Source organism: Etheostoma spectabile, chromosome 7 (genome assembly GCF_008692095.1).
Source record: "Etheostoma spectabile isolate EspeVRDwgs_2016 chromosome 7, UIUC_Espe_1.0, whole genome shotgun sequence".
In the NCBI taxonomy this organism is placed as follows: Eukaryota; Metazoa; Chordata; class Actinopteri; order Perciformes; family Percidae; genus Etheostoma; species Etheostoma spectabile.
The window spans coordinates 3,681,903-3,697,551 of NC_045739.1; the positions used below are offsets into that span (position 1 = coordinate 3,681,903).

The window sequence follows — 15,649 nt, forward strand, 5'->3', positions numbered from 1 at the left end:
CCTTGATTAGTGTGAAAATATAGTGAAAAAAAATCAAAGTAGTAGGTTGGTGTTTTATCGTAATTTTCAATTGTTACATTTTTCTCTTTAAGGTACTTATTGTTAAGATCACATCTACTGCTAAGGTAATTTTCACTTGTTTAACAGCCTTTTTTTTATTATTTAAAGGCGTCTATTTAAAGATACAAATTAAGAACACTTTGGAACACTTATTCCTTTCTGCTGTTAATTCTCTATTTTGTTGTTTGGGAACAGTCCAACTTATTTTTGGACATGAAAGAACGCCATATGTTTGTGAAAAAATAAGCAATATCTTATTATTCAAAGAGGGACATTTTTCAAATAATATTTAGTTTTTATGCAGTGACAAGTACACTGATTCTACACCAGGAAATACAATACAAGGATAAAATGTAGCGTTTGAAATTGCAGAGACTGAGCACAATAAACAATACCACACAACAGTAAGCTCCAGTAGATTTTGTATATCAGAAAGCTGAAATGAAAACACAAAAACAAGCATGCATAAACAGCAGCATCCCCCATTCATTAAACTGTAGTACGTGTATGATTTCTTTCTTTCTGACTCTATGATTGACACTGATATCAAACATTCACATCATTGTGTGAACACAGAACAGAGTCTTAACAGTCATCTCATAAGTGTATTACCGATTCTCACATTGTCACCACCACTAACACCCGTGGGATTCTGTGGTCGAGTCACAATACTCGTGACAACAATGACAAACGCTTGGCCCGCTTTATGCTCTGAGTATCATATCACCACAAAGCAATTCAACCAACAAAGCTCGGCCTTGACAACAGCCTTCTACTTTGCTTTGAACAAAAATGAATAACTTCCAAATATGCAGAACATTTTTTTTTTTTTTAGCAAAGAATGCACTAAAAACTCTCCAAATATGCATCTGAAGCTCCTCAGAGATTTCAGTTTCCATGAAAGTTGTCCATCTGCGATCACATTTGTGTGCCTTCTGTTCCGTCCATAGCTGGTTTATGTTGACACACAGAACAATCAAAACTTTCCTTGGATAAGTTCATGGTCTGAGTGCTTAATGGTTAACGTCCCTGGCTTACATGTTGATGTCCACCAAAATCATGGAGGAAAATAGTACTTACTGTTTCTACCGCCCTTATCATTTCTTTCCCCTAAAGCAGCTATAATCAATGTAGTTATTAACAATGGATCACACATGACTACGCTGCAGTTTCTCTAGCTCTGCAGAAGGTGTTTGGGATTCTGTACCTCAACTTTCCTGCTTTCACTCTCGCTCTTCTTTCTGATGATGATGAAAATGATCTGCCTCAGATGCATTCAATGAGCAAGAGGTAGGGTGACCAGACGTCCCGAAAAATTCGGGACAGTCTCACTTTTGCTCTTGGTGCTCTTTTTTGATTTTAGCAAAAAGCTTTTGAAAAAAACAACATTGTACACTATCTGCTCAGTAGACACACAATGTTAGCTACGCAACAGTGAACATGGTGGAGCATGTAGAAGCTCAAGAGCCAGATATTTCTCTCAGGAGGTGATGGAGACCAAAAACAGAGCTAAAAGGAGAGTGCCCAATGTGGTAGCAAACGGTACAAAATAAATAGAAGGATTACAGCTGAATATTGGGACACTGCATTTTGCACATTGCAGTCTTTATAAATAAAATGAAAATGAAATGAAAATGCTGGTACCATCCTTCAAGGTAGCACATGGACAAGTGGTCTAATTGGCAGAGTGACACGTACACAAAGCATTTGGTAAGTTGCTACTTTCTTTCGATATGAAGTGTTGGAGCGGAGGGTGAGATAGCGTGGATGAGTGCTAAACCTGTGACTGATGAACGCGAAGCAGGCTGCATTTCTCGGAGTACCCTTTGCTGGAAGGACACTCATTTACCAGATTGATGGGGCGCTTTATTGCCTGCAACCTCTCTTCCTTCTTTCTCACCATCCCCTCATCTCCTCCCTCTCTCTCATACCTATTTCTCTCTTTATATCCTCCTCTTTCTAGCTCTTTACCTTCGTCACACACAAACACATGCTGCAAATTCACACGCACTCTCCTCTCTCTGTTTCCTGCACACACACACACACACAAACACGTGCACACACACACACACACACACACACACACACACACACACACACACACACACACACACACACACACACACACACACAATCTTCTTCTGGCCCTGTGATTGCTTTGTGGAAGGACAATGAAATGAGACTCTCTCCTAACCTCTTTAACACCTGCACCACCTCATTGGTCAGCTACAGAACACACACACACAAACACACAAATAAGCTATTTAAATGGCAATTTAACCATCACAGTCATGGTTTTAGTATATAGAACTGCAACTAACAATGGTTTTCATTAACAATATATAATTATTTTGATTAATTTGGTACCCTGTGACATGTTTGACCACTAGTAGTGCTATGGAGCAGTGTTTTGTTTGTCTCAAGCATGAGGGCGTGAGTGATGCAATACACATTCCTGCCAATGGTTTTATATTATTCAATTGATCTACATTTGGCAGTAATGCACAAAGAAATGCAACAATGTGCCAGCAAAGGCCAGGAAAAAGAACACAGCTAACAAGGAAAACCATGGATGTAAACAAGGCAGCTTTCAAAAGGTTTTTAAAAAAATCAGCAAATCAACCCTCAAGGGTACACACAGATTATTTTGGCGAGTAACACTGAATGCAAACATAAACTTTGTTTGTTCACAAAAAAACAGCACGGAGCACATTTACTTATTTAGTCCATTAAATGTCTGATAATGATGGGAAAGAAATCCCCATCATAATTTCACAGAACCCAAGTTGACATCTTCATGTTACTTGTTCTGTCCAAATCCAAAACTGTTCAGTTTTGCAGCGGAAATTGATATCTGAGAAGCTGAAGAAAGAGAATGACATTTCAGTGCACTTGATGTTGCTCAATATTTTTACGTTAACAATGGCTCACTCTACTGTAGGGGTGTGCCAAAAAATACAATTTCTATTCAAATTGTGATTCTTCCAAACTGACTTCCAAAAATCAATTAATATTTAAAAAAGAAAATACTGTACATTAAAGTTTACATTACATTTACATTTTTATTTTACAGTATGTCTACTGCAATCACATGATAGATAGGTCGATAGATAGATAGATAGATAGATAGATAGATAGATAGATAGATAGATAGATAGATAGATAGATAGATAGATACTTTATTGATCCCCAAAGGGAAACTCAATGTAACAGTAGCTTACAGACATCACACACAACATACACGTCGTATTAGGATGTTAAAATAAATAAACAACTCCACATGAATTATATCTCTCTATATATTTACTCTATATATATATTGTAAATACATACATCTATACATACATGGGAAAAGTTACGACTTTTACATACTGTGAATCTTTTTTAAATTGAGAATCATTTTTGAATCAAATTGCTGTGTCGCTAAAAGGCGTCGCTCATGGTGACAATCTCACTCGACTCTGCAACTCTGTGTCTTTAAGCTCATTGTTTAGGTTTTGTGGACATCAACTTTACGGCAACCGTTTTCAGCAAAAAACTCGGATACTGCGCCTGTCCGGCAGACATACAAAGTCAGCTGGTAAACATAACAGAGGACTTAGCAAGCGAAGAGCCAGATATTTCCCTCAGGATTTGGTGGAGGCCAAAAACAGCCTTAAAGGAGGGTGAACACTGGACTAACATTCATCAGGTGGACAGAAACACGATTCCAAATGAATGATAATATAACTTTGTCTGCTGTTTGTTTTGTTTACAGCTTATCAGTGTTGCCAACAAAGAATGATAATATTAAACAAATAATCAAACATGTTTATAACATTTCTACCAATCCACTGAGTAAAACTAATTATTTAGCACTAGTTTCAATATTTACAGAGAAAACATGGATGACATTGCAAATAGCCATCCTTGTATCTAGAACAAACAGATATCAGTGACAACAGCTGAATTACATGAAACAAAAAGAAAAGGAACAAACTATATTTTTTGAAAAAGGTCTTAAAGATGAGAATGTATCTTGACAAACAAAACACACACAGCTGTTATCACTGTAAGCGATTTTTTTTTTTTAATCCAACAACGGTTGCAGTCAGACAGATCTCAGGAGTGATCTCACAAGGCAAATCAAATCAGCGATCAGCTGGGAAACCACTGCCTCATGCATAAGTAAAGGCCACCCCCTGGCCCTTGTGCAATGTACACACCTGATCTTACACACACACACACACACACACACACACACACACACACACACACACACACACACACACACACACACACACACACACACACACAAAAGCCCATTTCTAACCAACACAAAGTGCTAGTCCCACTCACATATGATAACTTATTCATGTGTGGGAACATGCAAGAAGCAGACCATAAAATGCAGGTGACATATGGATTTTATCCCCTCAAGAGAAGTGACACATTGCTGCAGCACAGACGTCAGTGCCACTGAGCTCATTGCGCCTCATTGACCTGAAAGAGGGCAAGGGCAATAAGTGTTAAGTGAGTATGTTTTTGACCCTGAAGAAACTATATTACAGCATCTATACGCCTATCAAGTATTTTCCTCCTCTTCCCTTTTTTCTCCGTCTTCGTATCTGCAGATTTAGTTTTCTTTTTGTTTTGTCTGTTTCATGTCAAAAGCGGCATGAGGTAGCAGGTGCGAGCAATTTTTTTAAGTTGATTGTTTTAACCAGGGGCCCTTTCATAAACATGCAGTGATTAAGTGAATCAGCTGACACAACCCTAGTTCTAAATTAGAGCTCCTTCTCTGCTGGTGAATCTTGCTAGAATTGCACGTCGATGAATGCTGTTCCTGCAGAGGGACCATTAATAGTGTGGTGATCATCATCGATTCCCCCAGGTAATCATCATTTGTCACATTTTAGACATCCAAGGGTTTAATGCAGCATCACAAATGGCTTTCTGATTAATAGGAACAATGCTCCAAGGAGGCAGCAACACGGAGGCCGTTCTTACAAGATCTGTGGCTCTGCTGCTCTGTCAGGAATACCCCTCTTTGTTGTCTGTCCGGAAATTCAAAAATACAGCTGGGGTAAAGCACAAGAGCATTGTGGCCCAGAGCAGGGGTGCAAATTCAGAGCACTTGTTAGAAACTATTTATACTATATGAGATATATACTGTATATGAGATATATATAGATGATATATATATACATGTATATCATGTATCAAAGTAGTTTAGTGTATGTAAAAGATAACGTGTCACATCCTTAACTAATTTAAAGTAATACATTTGAGTAATACACTGGTGGTTTATTTAGTTTACAGGGTATCGGATTGTTGCATAGACGCGGGTACTTGCCATACCAATACCAGCATTTTAGGGAGTATCGGAGGCATTTCTGATACTGGTATCGGTAATGGATCAACTTTATGTTTTTCCTTTTCAAATACTTGTAGTCTTCATCCCCAACCGATGCTGTCTCAAGTGACATCACTTGAGGCTATTTATTATATTTTGTGCAGCTACCTGTGGAATCACAAAAGGCTTCATACAACCTTTATCATGTATGCAGTAGTACTCCACGAGACCTGTTAACAGACTTTGAAGTGTAAAATCTGTAGAGTTCACCTTTAACAAAAGTATGATAATAATGTTGTTTTGTAAACAGCACATTAATGGTAATTTGTCAGTCACATGATTAAGCAATGTAGATGAGACAACTTTAAACAACATTAGACATCACGCTGATGAAGGCAAGATAGCTGACAACAAAACAACATGGTGTTCTAGAGCAGAGTTGTGTAACTTATATATACGTAGTTGGGATAACAACAAGTGTGTGGAATAAAGAATGTGACCTAAATCCAACTACACTCAAATTAAACCATTCATATAGCTGTGTGCTTTGTGCTGCTCAGAGAGGCTCCACTTCTCACCCGCGCCAAAGGTCAGGGCCCAGGACAGCTACCCCGGCCTCTCTGCCAATCAGCTCAAGGAAAACCATATGTTGCCTTTGGAGTTTAGCATTAAATAAGTACGGCTCTCTAACCCACTGTGGATCCTAAACCTCAGCTTATACGCAGCCAGATCACATGTCAGATCCTCTTCAGCTGTATCTCATTTGTGCCTTCCGTTTGATGGGTCAAAGGTCAAGCTATTTCGTCGCTTCATCCCAATTTGGGTGACAATGACATCCGGCGATACTTAAATCTCCCTGGGCTGAAATTAATCGGAAATTAAAGCGTGCATTTGCATCATTACTTTTGATATACACTTCAACTGAGGTCAGTTAATTCTTAACCAGGGTGCAAAAAAAGAGGAATGAACACAGTCAGCAGTTAGAGTGATTTATCCACGATTTGACTAAAGGAAGTACATTATGCCCATTTAAGAGTCCATTATCTAATCATACAGATTCAATGATAAATAATCATGTGTTTATTGATTTTGCCTCATCAAATAATGGATCATCCTACAGCAGTGACACCTCATCCGGACTCATACGGAGAGCTCATGCAGCTGTATCTACACAGCAGTTTACTGCATGGAAGTTTTGGATTATTATTATTCTGTATAAACTGTGATTTGTCATTCAACAAAATCACATCTCTGGTTTTACTCTGGTGAAATTTTGACATCTCTATTCTGAAATGCGGAAAGTCTCTTTAAGACACCACCAGGCACATTATTAATTCATACATTCAAATAAAACAACAAACGAGCAACTTCTTTTTTTCCAGTGAAAAATCAACAACAAAATCTCTTTCCAGAAACAGTGTTGCAGACAGTTACTCAGGATAACATAGACACATTATCGAGCTGATGGAGTCAGATAAGACGGCTGATACCATATGTCTGCATGTTAACTATTTTTTTGTTTTATTTACCACTACATGAATAGTACAATGAACACATCTTTGTGGACACATCAATGCATTCAAACAGCAAGAAAACTCTCTCTATTCTAATAGAAAACTAGAATTGTTCTATCATAAATGCCCAACAGAAACTTAGTCTTACTTTGTTGTACAAACACATCTGTTTGATTTGAAATAATTATCATTAATTGGAATTCAGTACAGCATGTAAGAGTCTAATCACATGCCATCAAAGTTTTATCAGAAATAATAACATGGCTGATGCATCCAAGCAAAAAGAACAAGTTAGACACATACGCCATAGACTGAAACAGACCAAGTTCCCCCTCCTAAACTAAATCTGTCATAGACATAAAAAAAAAACCAATTAAACTAAGCTTATTTGATTCTTACCTGAAGGTTTAAAGCTATCCAAATCCCACACATGAAGCAGAGGCCCTTACTATTACTGAGTTACTGTTGCCAAAAAGTCTTTTCTTTTGTAAAACAACAGAAAAGCAGCTGATTGTACATCATCTTGTACTTTCTACATATAACTTCTGTGCTCTCTGCTGTTGAATGTAATAATTACAGGATATAGCTTTAAACCTGATTTAAAATGTTTAGCTATGACTAACAGGGATGCAAATGTCAAGTGTGGTTAATGTACCATCACATTGGTTCAATTCCAAATAGTTAAACCTAAACAAAAACATCCTTTTAACAGTTTTTTGACATATCTAAAAAGATGAACCGGAGCACAATGCAAGCATTTTACATCTTTAATAGCAAAAAATAAATAAAAATAGCAAACAACAGGAACAATAAACATTCTACTGTGAAAGCTATTCATGGTCTGCATAAATTGAGGGGATTAAACACAAACACATTAAACCCAGTAGACCTTAACAAACTTTCTATCATTGTATATGTATGAATACGCCCTCAAGGTCTCTACCAACCCTTCCTTTCCGCTTTTTGCAGAGACATTTTCTCTGGTAGATGGTTAAAACAATGACTTTCAAGGCAGGAGAGGAATTGAAAAAGGAAAATAAAGTGAGAGAAGAGAGAGGCATGCCGACAGAGAGAAAAGGAGTTTGTGTGAAAGATTTAAAGGTTGAAATTGAAAATGCATAAAGGCAAAAAAAAGGGCTTAGCTTCAAACCAAAATCATTTGGCTATTTTTCTGACAGCCAGGATATTGAATTGATTTCGAAGGGGGAAAAAACCTTTACCAAAACTTCTTTGTCAATCAGTCAGTAAGCATATTTAAGTTAGAATGGCTCCGGAGACAAAAGAACACCTCTTGTGTCTGTAACATGAAGCAAGTTGATGTGACAGTTTTGTCAGTTTACCCATTCTCGAATTATAGAAAGCTCATTCTTGATCGAGGAAACAGCAGTTTGACAAAACGTTCTTAACTCAAGGTCAAATTACTAATTTTACTAGTTTTCTCTTGCACGTTGAACTGCATCTCAGATATCTGTGACTTACTCCTTAAAGACAGGACCCTGCCAGAGAGGAAGTGTACAACATCACATGCAACAACAGTAGGTAATCCTACACATTAGTGAAACGGAATAGATCCACATCAGCTGTCCGTAAACACCAAACCAAGAGCGGCCATAGCATCAACTGGGAAGAGGTCAAAGATCATTGACAAGGAGACAGCAGAAAACCAGAAAAAGATCAAGGAGGCCATTCACATCCGATGCCAGAAGGAAGACTCTTGGCGGGGGTCACAGGGGGCCGAACTACCACCACAGCGAGATAATCCAATCTGCTTGCTCTGTAACAATATTAACGTAAAATGTACAGTAACGTAAAATTCACAGTAACTTGCTGGCAAAATGTTGCCATTGCCAAATTATTTTTACAGTAAAGGCACCGTACTTCCATTTACAGTATTTTATGGATTCATACAAAACAATTAAACACAACATAAGATAAAAAGTAAAAAAACAGTAGTTTACTTTACTATTTACAGTACTTTAGAGGCTATATTGTGATCTTTTTACAATAACGCTTAGACTACTGTGATTTAAACTGTAATACTTAGAGTACTGTGATTTTGTCATGTTGACAAGGTTGTAATGTACACTTTACAGCATTCTACTTTAAGAATCATATACAGTAGTGTTACTGTAAAATCTCAAGTCAATAACTGTAGATTTCACAGCCATTACTGTATTTACAGTGTGCTCATTACTAATTGATTAGCAAGCTTTTTATTACACTGATATATCAAAGACTATTTTTTTTTTCAAGTATGAGTTTTTTTGTTTTTGATGGACACATTTCAAGTGGAACTGCTGATTTAAAAAAAAAAACATTTGTCTTTACAATAGCATTGAGCTGTGCCGACTTTCGTTTCCACAGTCAGACATCTAAACAGAGAGGAAGGAAGTCTGTGAAAACATAACTGTAACTCAGAAATTGGAAATAATCTTTTATTGAAGGCATCCTTGAAGAGTTTTTATAAATGTGATTAACTAGAAGTTAAGTTGGCATGAATAGTAATGTAAAATGTCATATTTGGGAGGGAAGGGAATTTGTGAGTCTTTTTAATTTGTGTCTTTCAAAGTCATTTTGTACTGATTCACAGTAAGGTACTGCTCTATACTTCAGTCACATGATTAGCACACTGTCAAATTCAGGAAGATTATAAAATGGGATGAAAGCTAGAGTAAGTGAAACGATTGAAACCCATTGTAGAAGTTTAGAGGTTTGTTCTAAACTAAGCAGTTTTTTTAGCAGTAAAAGTTCAGTGCCTTGCTCAGGGGTACGGCCGGTGGTATTCGCTGCTAAACTGAAATTGCTGATGCAGTTTAATGAAAGTGTAGCCATGAGAGCTCAAAATTAGCCCCATCCACCAGCCAAATACTGGTAAAATATGCAATTGGCTGATAGAGTTCCTTTAATCACCAGCCATAAAAGTAATGATAATCTATTGAGTGGCTGGTGAAATGTCACCATTCACTAGCCATTTGGCTGGTGGACAAAATAAGTTAATTTTGCACCCTGGTAGCCATACATGATTGGAAAGGGAGAAAAATGAGGACACGTGACTGTGACCTGAGTGACCAAGAGCAGGAACATGACAAAGACATACTTAAATTGGGGCCAATTGTCTGCCCTTGTTACCCTTCATTTTAAGCATAATTACACAAATTAATTAATCAAAGTAATCTGTCTACGATACTTTGTTCAAGTTACTAACTAATCAATGATGCACAGCTCATTATTTAACGCACATGCTGAAGTTGCCATGATTTCATTTCAAGACTAACTCTTCAGTTGAAAAGTGGCCTAATTATAAACTCCCAGTATTTACTTCAGGTCACAAACTTACAACAAAGACAAGGCAAGATGTCCTCGCTCATCTTCCAGCCTACTCTGGCTCAATTTCTTTTCACTTCTCCAGTTTGACATGAATAATTCATAGCAGCAAAGATAAGGAATTATGTAAAAGAAGCTGCACATAAATCTCTGTGGTTAGGAATAGTTAATCAGAGCATCCCAAGGGGAGGTGATAATGCCAGGGAGTATCCATTTGAGACGGCTTTCAAAAGTTTTGAGCTTTACAGCACACTGTGTGTGCAGTCCAGGTGTGGACGTGTGAGATGGTGAAGGGTAAAGTGAGAAATGGATGCATTGTTGTGAGAGTAAATAACCAGTTAAGACAGTAATTGTTAGGCTTATCTGGGTAATATGTAGTAATAACAGACAGAAGAGAAGACAAAAGATACTTGATAACACTGAATATGATCTGATGCATGAATCACACCAGCCTATTTAGTTTTTTCCTGAAAATGTACGAGCCTTGTTGAAAATTGTATTTGCAATGAAAACATTAATAAAAACATTGTAATAAAAAATAAAATAAAAAGATATACGGTTAAATATGTAGGCATAAACAGTACGTATACTATATATACATATATGGGCTTATATTCATATACCAAAATACAATATAATAAATATAAACTAGAAAATTCCGCAGAAATTTTATCAGTGTGCCTGCTATTGGGGCCCATCCACACACACACACACATTGGAAACATCAGTTAGGAGTCAGTTGGTCAACATGGCCGCCAGGGAACAGTGTCATGATAGGGGTGTGTGTGTCTGAGCCGTTTTCAATGTGTTGTATTGGCAGTTGGTTCCCTAGCGTGAACACGTTAAGTCTGATAGACTCCATAGTTACATGTCTGGGATCGGCACAAGATTCCCTACATTTTGACCAACTATGATGTCTGAAGAATTAAAACTGGAGGAGAGAGAGACATTTGTTTGTTTCAGAGCATCGTCCTGCAGCCCCTCCCTCTGTCCTCTCAGTATCAGAACCTGTTGCTATGGTGATTTCCTCAGAGTACGGGCCAGAGTCTTTTTTTCAATGATTAGTATCGCAGTTGGTGAGCCTAGCGCGAAAAGTTTTAGTCCGATAGACTCCATAGTTACATGTCTGCGATCGGCACAAGATTCCCTACATTTTAACACATTATGACGTCTAAAGAGTTAAAACTGGAGGAGAGAGAGCAATTTGTTTGGGTAAATAAATCATTGAATCGGACTCAATGCATGGTTTTTTCATGGTTTCTGTCGACAGTTGGTAGATCACAGCCAACAATTTAAGTCCGACAGACTCCATAGTTACATGTCTGCGACCGGAACAAGATTCCCTACATTCTGACCAATAATGAAGTCTGAAGAGTTAAAACTGGAGGAGAGAGAGCAATTTGTTCGGGAAACTTCCAGAAATCCGTACCGCAGGCCTCACTCTGTCTCCCACTCTAGCTCTGAACATTCCGCCACATACACACACATTAGAAAATCTGAGCCGGTCTGAAAACGGGACGATACGTAAACTGGGATTTGGGAGAAACCGTGCTTGATATCTGAACGCCCATTCAGCCCAATAAAGCCCAAAGTCTTGTCTTCGGTTTAAACTTTTAATCATCTTTCTACGTTAAGTATGGCGATGCAGCACGGTCCCAAAGAGAGGGAGTTTTGAGCGATGTGAACCATTTCCCGAACATTTCCCATTCAAGTCTATGGGACATTTTTGGCCGTATTTTTGCCGATTTCGGTAAAACCACGCGGCAAATCTTTGAAAAGTCATAGCCGCCCATTCCCGATCAATACCCACATTTCGGTGTAATGTGTTGCGCGTGTTGGCATGCTTTGGGACTAGTAGTGGGACAAAAAAAAGGCGGAATAATAATATAAGTATGGGCAATAATAGTCATTGTGCCGAGTGCTGCTATTGCAGCACCTCGGCACACTGAATGAATAAATATAAAAAATCTGGAAGCAAAACCCTGTAAGAGCCTCAGCCAAAAGGTGTGACTTCACCTAAGTGCCAGAGCTCGCTACCTGTGTAGCTTTGGTTCACACATAAAGACACCAGCTGCACATCATCCTCTATCCTATCCTATCTGCTCCGGGAAATATCTCGCTGCAGAAATAGGGTGGATTACGTTGACCTAGTGTGACACCGGTTACTGGAGCAAAGCGAGTGTCAAAATGTGACAACTCTTGCTGAGCCCTCAGTTCCCAAGTCTCCTTTGTCCATTCCCACCTCCATACTAAAGAGGCACTCTGTCACAAGAGACACTGCAGTTGTGTAGGGTATGGCTGATTTAACAACAACATGGTGGTTTTCTGCCTGGAACAAGCGTGAAATTGTCTTTTTCTTTTGGTTTGGGAAATAAATATACTGCCTATATACTGCCTACTAAAAATGCATGCCATAATGTCAACATATTATGGGGAGTGCAAATGATAATGGTGGTCACCGTACTTGTTATTAAGGTTGGTGGAAACCGTACGTCTGGCAACCCCCGGGGGGAACTTATGCAAGCAGCCCAGAGAGACGAGAATTGTGAGGGCAGTAATGGGTGTGAATGGAGATCTGCTCTGACACACTGGCCCTGATGTGTGAGGCCAATGTTGGAAAAGGCATGTCAGGTCATAGGCAGAGACTGGTGTTAGTTATGGGCCCAAAGGCGTTACCAAGACTGTTGGTCATGATAAGACTATTTGTCGTGATGAGAGAAGAAACCACCAAGCCCTCTCCCATACAGGATGTGTTAGTTCTGACTCTTCCACTGCATAAAACTGTCCTGACCACTTTTTCTGCACAAAAGATGACAAACGTGCATGTGTACAAAACTAGGCTGTTTAGGCATCTGCAAGTTAACTTTTAAACAAACTGTAGACTGGGAGCCATCTCCGGTTAGTTATAAATTATTCACAAGACAGGCTTTTTCTTTATGTTCCCCAAAATAATGACAGTCAAAAATATTCCCTGATAAAAGGGCTGATTCAGAATAGGGAAAGTACGCCACAGTGCGTAGCCTCAGACCATTAGGGTTTACCTCTAAGTGCAAACAGTCTCCACATGAGCCATCTCAGCTTTCTTTAGGTCTACCTAAAATGAAATGAGGTGGTTTTTACATGTACAAATGTACACAGTTCATCAAAGACACGAGGCAATACAAAAAGGTCGAGACAGGATCCATGTTGAGAGGTGTGTGGTGGAGTGTATGTCCGTCACCTGTCTCACGCTTGAGCCTGATCTTTTTGGATAATTAAAGTTGTGAGTGCAGACGGACATGTCCTGCAGTGACAGGGGAATGCTCACAGGAGCAGAAGTCCCATGTATCCAACTTTGCTTGCCATAATCTCTAAAAGGTATATAGACCTCATTCATTCAGACAGCTCCAATCTAACGTCTAATGTCTGAGTGTGATGAAAAATCTGACACACTGACAAATAGCTACAGATAACTTGGCTCTAAAAACTATATATTAATGTTTTGTGTTTTAGGCTGACAATCATGTGTATTTATTTCATTGTACAGTGTGGTAAATGGCATCAATATGGTCATGTGTTGGGTGAGTTGTACCAACAAAATACCACCTGTAACCCCCTGGAGTTAGATGGCTCCAATAAAACAGCAGGTATAATTACTATTCTAATTAGGGGCAGGACTATCAATTACGGGGTCCAACAGTGAAAGCCCGATGATATGCTACAGTGAGGCTGCGAATTGCAAGAGCAGCGTGAATGCTAACACCCTGGCTGTTTCCCTGTTTGTTTCATTAGGTCACAGTGACATCAGAGAGCAGATGTTCAGGCAACACATCTCAAGAACAATCTATCTGAGAGCTGCAAGCGCACGTGCATTCACTCGCACGCACTGGCGCTCTTATCTTTGCTGCTGCATAAATGCTTCCTCATGTTCTCCTCCTCTTTCATCTCATTGTCTTCCTCTCATCCCTCCCTTCACTGAGAGCATAACACAAAAATTAAAAAAGTGCTGACTGTGAAAGGGATGACGCAGTAAACATAGCTGCTCTGAATATCTAAATTAAAAGTGGCCTTGTGTATCTTTTGAATTATTCATAATGGTAAACTGGATGCCTCTGTTACCACAGGGCGAGAGAAAACCTCTGAGTTACAGTTACAGTCAGGTTCTATTTTTCTATTTAACTTGCAAAAGTGTTACATTATACTGAATAAACAATAGGTCCTAGAAAAGTATTCAGAGACATGGATTCAATTTGTTTTGCTATCTAGTCTACAAGACCATTTCAACGTTAATGAGATACTTTAATAGAAGTAAATGTGTCAACAAACAGTAACCTTCCACAGTACATTTAACAGTTAACCACCTATGCAAATGGAGACTTTTGAATTTGAAAATAGTAACTCCCAATCAAACCAGCAAAGTCATATACTGGCATATAATAGCAACACACACAATATATGCATTACAGACAGCGTGTACTTACGAATATAATAGTTATTGATTGATATTTTAAATAATAACATCATTTTATGTCATAAAAGGGGATATACTGTATGTCGGAGAGTAGCGTGCAACAACATCCTCTACCCTGCGGTTACGGTTTGAATATATACTGTATGCCAATTCTTTCTTTCTTTATTATTTGTTGAGAAGTTTTTGTTGAGGACTTTATAAACTGATATTTGAGTATTAGAAGAAGTTACATTTAAAATCTTGTAAAGTTAAAGGGCATGAAAATTTCAATTTATGAGGTTTTTCAACATTAATATGCGTTCCACGAGCCTGCCTGTAGTCCCCCAGTGGCTAGAAATGGTGATAGGTGTAAACCGGGCCCTGGGTATCCTGCTCTGCCTTTGAGAAACTGAAAGCTCAGATGGGAAAATCTGGATTACCTCCCCTTTCTCTGCTTTGCCCGCCCAGAGAATTTAGCCCGCCCATGAGAGAGAGACATCATGGTTTTCACACGAGCAAAGTGGCAGTTGGTCAAAGCCACACCCCCAGCCTCCACCTCCCCTGACTTTCCTCTAGTGACACCATCAGGTCATAATTTCAATTTGTCCGATACTTTGATTCATGTCCAAATACCTGAAAACTATTGACATTCCCATTAGCATCAGGTGTACTTTGTGTTTAGCTCTAATTTGCAAGTGTTAAAATGCTAAACTAAGATGGTGAATATGCTACACATAATACATGCTAATCATTTTAGCATTGTCGTGTGTGCATGTTAGCCTGCTCACATTAGTATTTAGCTCAAAGCACCACTGTGCATAAATAAAGCCTCACAGAGCCACGAGCGTGGCTGTAAACTCTTGTTACATAATGTGGCAGAATACATCTTCATTATCTTGTATTAATACATACTAGCATTACGAGGTCTAAGAAAAACATGAAAAGCCTCATTCATTTTATTCAGTGCCTTAATCAAAGCAAACCAAA

The 15,649-nt window shown here is 38.6% G+C and overlaps 1 protein-coding gene across 10 annotated transcripts in view; it reads right to left on the reverse strand.

The window, feature by feature from the left end:
* The window catches only part of dlgap4a (discs, large (Drosophila) homolog-associated protein 4a), a 77,054-nt gene that overhangs the window by 35,519 nt on the left and 25,886 nt on the right, over positions 1-15,649 (reverse strand). The gene's annotated exons all lie outside the window — the stretch shown is intronic.